General features: G+C 38.9%; 1 pseudogene across 1 annotated transcript in view; it reads left to right on the top strand.

Annotated features, from left to right (window-relative positions):
* The first annotated feature begins 1230 nt into the window (after positions 1–1230).
* The window catches only part of LOC149470103 (tetraspanin-33-like), a 34339-nt pseudogene continuing 22740 nt past the window's right edge, over positions 1231–12829 (top strand). The window contains exons 1-4 of the transcript XR_016310847.1: positions 1231–1393; positions 3942–3999; positions 7701–7825; positions 12638–12712. The product of XR_016310847.1 is annotated as a tetraspanin-33-like (transcript). The remainder of the gene's footprint in view (positions 1394–3941; positions 4000–7700; positions 7826–12637; positions 12713–12829) is intronic.

Here is a 12829-nt window from a genome sequence, read left to right as displayed (position 1 = left end):
TTACTAAAGTTACAAAAATTCTCGTGCAACAGAATACAACTTTGGAAGTGAAATAATGCATTGTATTGTAATGTATTCTTTTGTTTCTGAGCATGCTTGGTCTTGGTCATCTGATTAGGATATGGTCAGGGAGGGTTATTAGCACAGCAGGGGGCAATTACAGCCAGCTGATAGCTGGCTTCTTCTCCTCTCCCGTTGGCTTTCAGCTGCATTAGAGAGAGCCATACAGGGGATCGGTTTCACTAGTTGCCCAACAACCCCAACCACACCTATCACCCACCCTGTGCACAATACACTTCCCCTGCCGCCTAGGCCCCTCACCCTTGCAATGCGGCTGGCTTCCATCCACTCCTTCCCACCAGCACTGCAATACACTTCAAGCTGCAACAGGATCCTTAAGGATGGAGAATGGAGGAAGGGTTCGGCAAATGTATCACATTTACCAGCCCCTTCCTTTCCTGAATGAACACAATGAGTGATCGGTACCCAATGAGTGATCGATGTTCATTCAGAACTGAAGCATAGTAAACTGTGTTTTTTTTGTTGGGGAAGGGGACCCTGTCAGTTTGGCTGTATAGGGCCCCACGGTTTCTAACAGCAGCCCTGATTGTTATGCCACACACTGCAAAGTTACAGTCTTGTCCTGCACTACAGATCACTGAGAATCTTGCTCTAGTTTGATCTGCAGAAGGCAAAGCAAGGGATGACAGATAGGGCAGCCTATGTGGAAGTGACCAATCTCTATTTCCTGGTGACAACTCTTTGCCACTGGGAGGAGAGGCTGTGCACCATGTGGCAATGTAGTCCAGTGGCAGATACAAAGTCTAAAGGGTGACAACGCTGTGGAGGCAGCATACAGTGTTGTCAGCCTTACATAGCAGATGCAGTTTCCTGAATTTTACTGGCAGGATTAACAGGTAGGTTTAGCAGCACAGCAATGGATAAAATAGAAAGCACCATGCTACATAAAGCTGCAGTGCTTTCTATATTACATTGTTTGGTTTTAGATTTAGGCCATAAGGGGCATTCACTTTATGTGTGATCGGTGCAATGCATTTTACAACATTGTACTTTTTATTAGACATTCATTATGAGGTTTAACGAAGGCTGTAAACAATGAATTAAGAAATGTTGGCAGGATTAAGGCTGAGGATATGTGAAACAGGTCATGTAGAATAGTCATCTGAATGCTGCATATATGACATGACCCTACACGCCTGTACGTTTGCTGACTCCTATCCTTCTCTTTCAGTAGCACACATGTCTCTGTACAACCGCAATCCAGCCCAGGATAAACTCTCTGTCTGGAGGCTGGCAACGAACTCTAAGCAGTGAAATGAGAACCAGTCAGGTTGTTAAGTATTCGCTGTTTGTGTCCTGCTATATTTTTTGGGTGAGTACACAACTTTATTTCTAACACACCTAACAACTTAACTAGCTGTTTAGTTCTGGGGTGAGGGATAATGTGATTTCCATTGATGGGTAAGGAAATGGTATTAGAGGGGGTGACCACAGATGTTAGGGAGCCAAGGGACAACCTTACTGTTGAAAGATTTTTTTTCATAGATTCCTGCACAAAAATGCTTACGAAAATGGTTTTCTGTTTCTTTTTATGTGGATGGAGATGTGAAGTACAGTAATACACCTTTAGCACTGTCTGCAAGTATGGCTGAAATGAACAACACGACCTGTAACTATTTCTCTCAAGATTGCTTATCCAAGGGTGTCTGGCAAAATGGCTTATCAGTCAACTATCATCTCTCTATGGTTACTTTTCCTGTATATGACACTCAATATACATACTGTACTTCCTAACTCCACATGACTGGCTCCTTTACTACATATTACTCATGTTTAGTAGTATTTGCATAGCATTACGCAGTATTTCTGAAAGTGAGCTTTTTATTTATAAAAGAAGATGCAGAAAAATTAATATGTATATTACCATGCTAATCACTATAAGTACTGTTTAATAAATATTCTATCAGTGACACTGGTATAATAAAAAATGAACTATGTAGTAATAATTCCCATTAATGGAATAGTAACAAGATTGCAGCAGCAGATATTTACAATGAAGTTCCTGTCCATGGGCTGTGGTTCTACCCTTTGTCACTGCAGGAACTGCAGTGCATGTTTGGAGACACAAATATCCAACAATCCCATAAGCGTTGAATACTGTACAGTAGAGATGAAGTTCAAGTTCATTCCTACCCTAAAGTGGTTCTAAAGGCAAATGGTTTTCTACCTTAATGCATTTGTATTAATGTAAAAAACCTATCAATGTCAGCTCCCCCCAGCCTCCCCCCTTAAATACTTACCGGATCTCAATCTCGATCCAGCACTGTGCCTGAGAGCAACAGCACTGCTCTCTCTCTCTTACCCCTCACAGGACATGGAGCCAGTCAAATCCTGTGCAGAGGGAGTAGGGGCAGGGCTGAGCCACATTGTCTGTCAATAGATGCACATTGCCTGGCTCAGGATTGAGCCCTCATGTCTGCCCCCATAGCAAGATCTTGCTATGGCGCAGACATATAAGGGAAAGAGCCTGGATTGCCAGCAGGGGGCCCCAGAATCAGGGTCGCTTCGTGCAAAACCACAAAGCAGGTAAGAATACAATGTTTGTTACTTTAAGAAAAAGAAGTAAATTTACAGACTCTTTAAGTTCATGGTAGATCTTGTAGTTGTGCAACAAAACTCAGAATTTATGGCTGAAAATTTGTGCCTGAACCCAAAATGTATTGCAAAACCTTTGTCCCTTGTCAGATGGGTCCCTGAGGGCCCCTTTACTATAAAATGGTAGGCTTCCAGCAGCCATATAGTCAGTGTGTGTTGGAACTGGTTAGGGAAAGCTGACAAATATGTGTAGATAGAGCATATGGAGAGATACATTGCTATACTGTGCTGTTGTACCATTTTGAGGGCTTTTATTGTGGCTTTTAATATCTAAATGCATTGTATAAAATTCTGTCTGTGAGAAGCTAAACCACATTTAGAAGAAAAGTTTGAGGAAGGTTTAGAACCTCTATCAGGATTTTATTACCCTTACATGTCCAGGTGAGGGGTTTTAGGTGGAAACAGGAAGACAATAGAAATCTCCTCTATGTGACGCTGACAGCAATTAAAGCATACAAAAAATCTAGATCCTCCCTGCTCTATCTACTCTGCCCTATTTGTCATTTTGCTAAAAAAATTAATCCTGAGACTCGATCTGTAGACAAAGCATAGTAACTTGCTGACTTGATATGATCCACATGCAGCTTCACCTTGCAAAGAAGACAGGCAGGTAGAATCTAATAATCTAATGTAATTTTTTTGACCTTGGCACTTACAAAAGATGTTTTTCTGTGTTTTCTGAATTTCCGTGCCCGTATTCAGCATAAGGAGGAACAAACTACTCTGGACACATGGTGAGGTTGGGAGTGGCAAATGTGGGGCTGGTCTAGCTGTTCAGAAATAAAGGTAGGGAGGTAGAGTGGAATGTACCAAGATACAATATATGAACAAAAGTAAACATGCTGCTTGTGGTAGCACACTGTATGTATAAAAGAGGCACACAAAACATTGTGAACAAATGGACACAGATATAAAATAGGAAGATATTATAGGATTTTAAGGTGTAAGTAAAATTTAAAAAGACATTTTGGGCCACTCTCTTTTTCAACCAAACTGCAACCATTTTAATGTGCGATGCATCTTTTACACATATTGTTACTCAGGCCAGTGTGAATCTACAGTATATGAAATTAACAAATTACAAAAGCTTGATTTGATTGTCAGCCACACTATCAATAAGTTGTTGTGGATATGTCCTAGTTACGCTGCGTATACCTACCTTCCATTATTCTTTTAATGTACAGTGTTTGGGTATTCTACATTTTTTCAAATGTTTAAATTTAGAAATTAATCAAGTCATTAACTACTTAGCTTCACTTTTTCAGGTTGCTAGTGGTCTTATGATTTCTGTTGGACTTTATGCCAAACTTTGCAAAGAGACAGGTATGTTATTGAGTTCTATTGATTTATGCATACATATGTAAAAGCATAATTAAAACAGGTCAAAAACATCGCTATTTATTAGAGTGTTTTTCTACTTTTTTATGCTAGATTTATATAAGAAACTTCATATTGTAAAAGATTAAAAGATTCTTGTTAGTGCAGAATTCATTAATCTCAGGAGTATTTTTTCTGCTAGTGTTGGGCATGCAACCCAGAGCACTGAGAATTTTTACTTTTAAACTTTCAAAAATATGCAAATCTACTATGGACTGGTCTATAAATACTCAGCGACCAGTGATATATTAATGACAGTGCCTGTATAGATTTAGAGCAGTCACGAGCAACCATGAAAAGGTGGAAAGGAAACCACAAGATCTATTTACCTGTACCCCCCAATCCTGTTTGTATGCCCACTAAAACAGCTGTTTTGCCAGTACTCTCTCAGCCCAGCCTAAGAAATCCATCTTTTGAATACATACTAAGCATAAAGGAAATCTATGGTCACAGCATACATTTGCATTTTATAACATTGGCATTGTGAAAGCAAATACACACAATACTTATTATTGACAATCCAATATAGGATTATTTGAAAAAAAACTCCTTTCACATTCTGCCTGTCTGCTGGTCATCTCTTTCCACAACCTCCTGGATTCCCAGCATGCTTTGCAGCTTCTCCTCTGCTGTTTACTTTCAATTTCTAGGACTACATATCCCATGGTACCTTGCTGCCTACAGTGATTCCTGTACTGACTCCGCTTCCTGAACCTTCTATTAGCACCTCTGTAGTTCAGGAAGCAGGCTCTGTGAGATGTGTGACACAGCAGAGCATACTCCCAGGGCATAGTGAATATGTGTAACAGAATTCAAGGAAGTAAATGTGTGCAGATCTTCACAAAGTAAGTTTATAAGTTTCAAGATTGTTCTGATTAATAGAAGTGGGCAACAAATAATTGAAATACAATGTGGAAATGGATATATGATTGTAAGTTTTGACCGTAGATACACTTTAAAGGATAAGTTCACCTTTTATAACATGGTACACCCAACATGCAACATGTTATGAAAGGACCAACCCAGCTCCTCCCCACTCCCCCGCTTTGACAGCTAGCGGGGATCTTCTACCCCTGCTAGCTGTCAACATTTTTTAAAAATGTGGCCGTGTGGGGCTCCGCCCCCCCGACCACATCACTCATTCACAGTCCTCTGGAGCTGTCGGCTTGTAGTTCTCAATGAACTACTATGGCGCTGTGAGTTCCATGGTAGTTCATTGATTCTTCCTGTCAGTAATTATGGGCTTGCTTGTACGAGATGTACAGGCAAGCAGATATACTGACAGGTTTGCAGGAGACATGCATGGCACCAGTAATCTGCTGATTGCTGGTGCAATGCTTTACAGGCTCCTGCAACAAAAAATAATAAATGCACATTTTTTTACCTGGAAAAAAAATACATTTATTATTTTTTGTCAAAAGGTGAACTTATCTTTTAAGGTGACTTATCCTTTAAGGTGTTGCCTTGCCTTTGGGACAATATTGAAAAAACATTGCTTTGATCACATCCATCTCCAAATACTGGTAATCTTAGAAGCACTTTTAAAACAGCTGATCAGCAAAACCTCAGTTGATATGAAGTTTGGGTTGAGGCAAGAGAAGACCAAGTTTCCTATTTTCTGTCTGATATAAAAAATTGATCATGCGAGGATCAGCTACAGAAGTGTGGTCAGCACTAAAGCAGGCAAGAGATGTGAACCAGAAACTAGGCATTGGTCAGTAACAGGAAGGCAGACAACAAGTTTGGGCAACACCACAGCAGTGGCCACCTCTAATAATGGAACATTTCCAGTGGATCGCAGCACATTTCAGGGTGTGTGTAACAATTGTCTGTGCTTGACCCTTCACCTCTAGCCAGGGAGAGTCCAACTATTGTAAATGGAAGCTCTAGTATGCTTTGGAACAATCTTCCTTATTTTGCAGCTTATTTTTCTCCTGGTTTGGCAGCCTAGGGGTAGAGTCTCATTGATGGGTAGCCTACCCTGCTTTTGGAACATATCATTCTGCAGAGGAATTGGGTAGATCTGGACAGTGCAATAAGTAATAAACTCAATGCTACTAAAAACAACACAAATGGGTTATCAATGTTTCACTTTTTTATTGCTTGGAATATCTTCATTTAGTTAGCAACTTTTAATTGCTTGAAAGCAATACAGTGTATGAATGGATTGCCTTCTCATGTGGTCAGTAGTTTTGTTAACCCAAGATTCTTTAACAGACATTTATCAAGCAATTTTTTAAAAATAAAATTATTTTTAATGAGTTTTGCATATGTAAACACATACAGCTTCAACAATAAAATAACAAACAACAACCAGTGCCCTCGCAGGGCCGTGACCACAGAGAGCAATAACACTAACACTCTAGACAAAACCCCCAACCAGGCTACCCCAACCGGCAAGATAATAGTAGTACAGGATATCGAAGCCTCCGTGGGCCACAGGAATAGATAGATGTCTATAACTTTCCTCTAAATGTAATAAGGAAGCATTGGGCCCATAAAATAGGATAATCATTTAGCGTCATCTCTAAACCAGGGGAGGAGAAAACATTCAATAAATTGGAGCAAGGAAGTATCTAAATGGGACTTCAGGAGACCATGCCCAGGACCAAAGTAAGGAACAGGTTTAAATTAAAACACAATATTAGGGAGCAGTGGAGGGGCTATCTAGCCAGATTTGCCACATTCTGTCAAATTTTTTTGGGCACTCCCTGCTCCTGTAGGTGGCCTCAGAACAGGATCAATTTGATAACGAACCCCTTCCAGAATGATAGAGAGAGGACCTCAGGTTTTTATAAAATTAAGGCTTTGAATAATAGAAGGCTACAAAAATAGAAGGCTAAACAAGGTGCGTTGGGCCCAAGTGGGAGCTAGGCCTTCTATCAGGCCAAGGAGACAAACTGACACAGTCACAGGTACTGGTAGAGGTGTAATCTCAGTAATACAATGCAACAATTCTTTCCAGAAATAGACTATAGGACAATTCCAAAAGATATGTCCAAAGCTGGCTGGGGAGTGCAAGCAGCACCGGCACTCCGCAGACACCTTCGGGTAAATTTGAGATCAGGAGTATAATAAATCCTGTGTAAAAATATGAAATGGATCAAGCTAGCGGAGAACAGATGAAAAAATGGAGAGGTCCACACGTTGTCCCAATTTTCTCCAAACAAAATCAAGCAAAACTTATGCAAACCAGGCTGCCTGTCAGTTAACAAAGTCTATGCAACAGGTTTTTTTGTGTATTAACACCCCCTGCACTGGGAATCCTGGGCAGAAATCTGTGACGATTTGCATAGGTCTGGAAAAGATTTACCTCTAGAGATGAGACAGATTTCTTTCATTACTTTCAAAACAGATGCGCAATTAAGAAATGGTCAGGGGATGGTCTTATTCTATTGCAATACTATTTTGGAGCAGCTGAGGAATTTATGAATGAAGCTGCCCAATTAAAATAAATTTGTCTGATTGTTCCTGTTTAGCATAGTCTTTTAATTCAACAGTCCAATCAATAAAGTATGAAGTGTGAAGTGTGAGTTAATGATGATTTGCCATCAATATGTTGCATTCTAACATATAGATATGGCCAGTGCAAAACAATGTTGTAATCACTGTCTGAATTTGAAACTGAGTGTTGTATCTTTTGACAGGTGTTGTGGACACCCTAGCAACAGATCCAGCCATAATATTAATTGTCGTAGGAATGCTGATGTTTGCTATTACCTTTCTAGGATGTACGGGAGCTCTGAGGGATTTGCATATTTTACTAAAAATCGTAAGTATGGGACAGAGATGAATGTTTTAACAGTGTCAAAAGATTTGTCCTATTTATCACAAATTAACATTTGAGATCCATTTAGATCTTTGCTTACTGACTCACAATTTATCCCATTCCCCCTGACACTTTTAAATATTCAGAAGCAAATATCTCTTTATCCAGGCTATGCCATTTTGGGATTAAACAAATAAATATATATATATTTATATGTTCAAAATAATAGCAGTGTGTTGAAAAAGGTGAATATAGCTCAAAATCCTTCTAATAGCTTTTATTTCCATACACACAAATGCATTGGGAACACTACAATTCTATTCCAAATCAAAACATGAAGAAAAATATATCAAATTTGTGTTGTTCCTCTAAAAAAATTTAAGAAAAGTGAATATTAGACTGTTCAAAAAAATAGCAGTGTTTGTATTCTTTACAAACTCAAACATTCACTATATAAACTGAAAAATATTTGAAGATTTTGCTTTTCTTTGAATCACTTAACTAATATTTAGTTGTATAAGCACTGTTTCTGAGAACTGCTGTACATCTGTCTTGCATGGAGTTACCAACTTCTGGCACCTGTAAACAGGTATTCCAGCCCAGGATGATTGGACTACATTCCACAGTTCTTCCCTGTTTCTTGGTTTTGCCTCAGAAACTGCATTTTTGATGTTTTCTATTGGATTAAGATCCGGGGATTGGGCTGACCACTCCATAAAGTCAATCTTGTTGGTCTGGAACCAAGATGTTGCACGTTTACTGATGTGTTTGGGGTCATTGTCTTGTTGGAAACCCCATTTCAAGGGCATTTCCTCTTCAGCACAAGGCAGCATGACCTCTTCAAGTATTCTGATGTATTCAAACTGATCCATGATCCCTGGTATGCAATAAATAGGCCCCACACCGTAGTATGAGAAACATCCCCATATCATGATGCTTGCACAACCATGCTTCACTGTCTTCACAGTGTACTGTGGCTTGAATTCAGTGTTTGGGGGTCATCTGACAAACTGTCTCCGGCCACTAGACCCAAAAAGAACAATCTTACTTTCATCAGTCCACAAAATGTTGCGCCATTTCTCTTTAGGCCGGTCAATGTGCTCTTTGGCAAATTGTAACCTCTTCAGCACGTCTTTTTTTCAACAGTGGGACTTTGTGGGGGCTTCTTGCTTGGCTTCACATAGGCGTCTTCTAATTGTAACAGTACTCACAGGTAACTTTAGACCTTCTTTGATCTTCCTGGAACTGATTGTTGGCTGAGTCCTTGTCATTTTGGCTATTCTTCTATTCATACGAATGATAGTTTTTTGCTTTCTTCCATGTCTTTCAGGTTTTGGTTGCCATTTTAAAGCATTTGCGATCATTTTAGCTGAGCAGCCTATCATTTTCTGCACTTCTTTATATGTTTTCCCCTCTCCAATCATCTTTTTAATCAAGGTACGCTGTTCTTCTGAACAATGTCTGGAACGACCCATTTTCCTCAGAATTTCAGAGAGAAATGCACTGTAACCAGCATGTACAACATTTGCTGCCTTTCTTCCTTAAATAAGGGCAATAATTGTCACCTGTTTTTCAAAGAATGAATGACCTCACTAATAGAACTCCACACTGCTATTATTTTGAACATGCCCCTTTCAATTAGTGATTCAATTACACAGAATCAGCAGCATGCATGTCATGACTGTTGGGTCTGTTGGATTTCTATTACTCTACTACACCTGCTAGTAAATTATTTGCCATGTAGAAATATAATTTCTACCAAAAACAGTGATTGATCAGGTTAGTGATGTCTGACTGCTATTATTTTGAACACAACTGCATATATATATACATATATATTATGAGTACATGTTTTGAGTTTTCATGGTAACCTTTAAAGTAATTTTTGGTTTCACCAGAACATTTTGCTGTTTCACATTTTGATTATTTTAGTAAGATTAACATTTGTAAATGTTATCAGTGTTTCAGGGAGTGTGATTATCTTTATTTGCTTAACAGACGTATCTGAAGCATCATAAAATGGCAAAAATCTGCTGCAGGTATCTTTTGGTCCCTGCACTTTATGCTAATAAATAAATATCCCGCCCACCCCCTACCATACCTGATACACACAGTGGTGCCTAGTACAGAGTTAAAGGAAATAGGGATATAACTACAAATCATAGTGCCACATAGCAACATTGTTATTACCCACCTCTTTTCAGTGATACACCTGTGTCATCTAGCATTTTGCTTCCTAATAACAAACTCCTTTAGTGGTAATGGTAAGTGGCCCAGACTTACACCTATTTTATATGTGCAATGGTGTTCAAAGTGCGTGCCCATTTTACATTGGTGGTTGATCTAAATGCCACATTATATTGTTGGTCAGTAGAGAAGTGCAAATATATATTTCCATTCACTATAGAATTTTCTGTTATATTGATGGTGATAGAAGAAGTGCTAACCTGTATTGGCGGACAGCAAAGAGGTTTCCATCTACTGTATATTGATGTTTAATGACAGAAGGGCACCCTAACACTGGTAGCAAATGGAAAGAGTGCCCTCTTACATTGTTGGCCAATGGTAAAAATGCTTCTTTTATTGGGGGTCAGTATAGTAACACTTTGCATTGGTGTTCAATGAGAAGAATACTTTTTACATTGAGTCAGTGGAAAATAGAATGCTCCCTTACAGACATGATAATTAGATAAATTAGAGAGATAAGAAGAGAAGCTTCACATGTCCCTCCACTGGCACAGGATCTTTGGCATTACTTTTGTAACGGAAATATTCATGCACAGTCGGGCAGGAGATCATCAGGAATGGCCTGCACACTGGGTGTCACTGACCTAGCAGACCCAGCACCAAGCAGAAAACTATCAACATTCTCCAGGTGCCTGAGACTAGAGGCAAAGATAGTCTGCAGCTCTCACTCAGGCCATGCCATATGTTAGGCTTGCCCCGAGAGACAGAAGCAGACATTGTGTAGACTATAAAGCAGGAAGAAAAGAAAGTACTGGTATATGTAATGAACATATTAAAATCCAACCTATTCTTTTCTTCGTTTTGGATTAAGTGGACAAGAGTTTGGACCTGTATCAAGTTTTATTTTCCAATTGTATCCCAATTGTCCCCTCACTTACCATGCTGGTGACACCGGGACAAAAACGGGATCACTGCGACAGAAAGACAAATGAACTAAAATCAGACAGACTTTTTCAACCTTCCCTATTTATTAAAACATGTTGTGGGCCTTAATGAACATTGAAAGGATTAACTGCTAATATTCACATATAGACTTTATTTTTCAATTTGTATTACATAAAGCATGAACTATTTGTATGTGTGAATTACAGTTTTTCCATTACCTTGTCTTGCTTGAAAGTGTATTATTCTGAACAAAGTTGCTTTACTGTATTTCTATGTCATTTTGCTTGTTGATATGTTGGCAATAAATCTGTTACCATAGAAATAAAATACCTAAAATCCCCATTAGAACCTACAAAACAAGTTTCTGCAATTTTTCCCACCCATCAGGCAGAAATGTGTTCTGCATGTTAAACAACCAATTTGTGAAGAATGTCTGGAAAGAGATTACTGTTAAAGGAGATGGATGTTTTACCTGCCAAGGGAATTTGTATTTCTGCCCATCCTTTGCTGAGATTTACATAAGCTCTGCAACACAGTGCAGGAGACCTAATTTTTTCTCTGCTGCAGTTAAATAATACTTACAGATCTTTTCCCTCTTCCAGCCTGTGACTGGACAGTGAATGGAGAAGCAGCGCATTAAGGTGCTCATCTCCTCTCAGTGTGCTCTTTCCTCCTACCAACATGTTCCTTGCATTGCAACACACCTAATGGGCTCCTTGTGCTGCTTCTCCTTCCCTCAGTCCAAATTCTCTTGTACAAGGACTGCAAAAGACTGATATCTAGTCAAATTCAAGTATGTACACTACGTACATTAACCACTTGCCCTCCACAGGATTTACCCCCCTTCCTGACCCGACCATTTTTTGCAATATGGTGCTGCATTACTTTAACTGATCATTACGCGGTCATGTAATGCTGCACCCAAATTTATGTTCTTTTTTTCCCCACAAATACAGCTTTCTTTGAGTAGTATTTGATCGCCTCTGCGGTTTTTAATTTTTGCGCTATAAAAAAAAAAGACAATTTTGAGAAAAAAAAGAATATTTTTTGACGTTTTGTTATTGAACATGTCCAGTACAAAAAATAAAAAAAATCAAATTTCGGCATAAATTTAGGCCAAAATGTATTCTGCTACATGTCTTTGCTAAAAAAAAATCTCAATACGTGTAAATTAATATTTATGTGAAAGTTATAGTGTCTACAAATGGTGGTATAGATACTGGAATCTTTTATTCGTTTATTTTTTTTATACTAGTAATGGCGGCGATCAGTGACATATAGTGAGACTGCGGCGGGCATTTTGACACTGGGGGGAACTGACTTGGTGTCACTGACATTCCCAGTGACACCAATACAGTGATCAGTGTTAATAAAAAGCACTGACACTGTACTAATGACACTGGGTAGTAAGGGGTTAACATCTGGGGCGATCAAAGGGTTAACTGTGTGCTGTTTTACTGTGTGCTGTGTGTGTGCTTTACACTGTAAGCACACTGCTTTGTATGGTCTGGGGCCAAGGCTACATCATATCCTTGATGCTATGCCATTGACACTTTGTGATCACTTATTTATAAGCCTTTTGTCTATATGCATGTATAAAGTTAAAATCCTTCTTGCATCTAAATCTTAGAAAAAAGTTGCTAGGCTACCATTTATTTTTTGATTTTGGCTTATATTTTTCAGTTTGCTGCTATGCTTCTGCTGGTCTTAATTCTTCAGCTTATTGCGGCTGTTCTTGGCTTTTTATTCTCAGGAATGGTAAGTACTGTACTTCTGTCTTGTAGTGATACTAAGCAGAGAAGTGTTACATGCCATAATTCATTCACATAAATCACATATATAATGCTACTTTATTTTGTTTGCTTTTTTTACAGT

Source organism: Staurois parvus, unplaced genomic scaffold (assembly GCF_062004578.1).
Source record: "Staurois parvus isolate SC_StPar_1 unplaced genomic scaffold, SC_StPar_1.0 ptg000053l, whole genome shotgun sequence".
NCBI classification, from domain to species: domain Eukaryota; kingdom Metazoa; phylum Chordata; class Amphibia; order Anura; family Ranidae; genus Staurois; species Staurois parvus.
The sequence above is the reverse complement of the archived record's forward strand: the minus strand, read 5'-3'. Positions and strand labels throughout refer to the sequence as shown.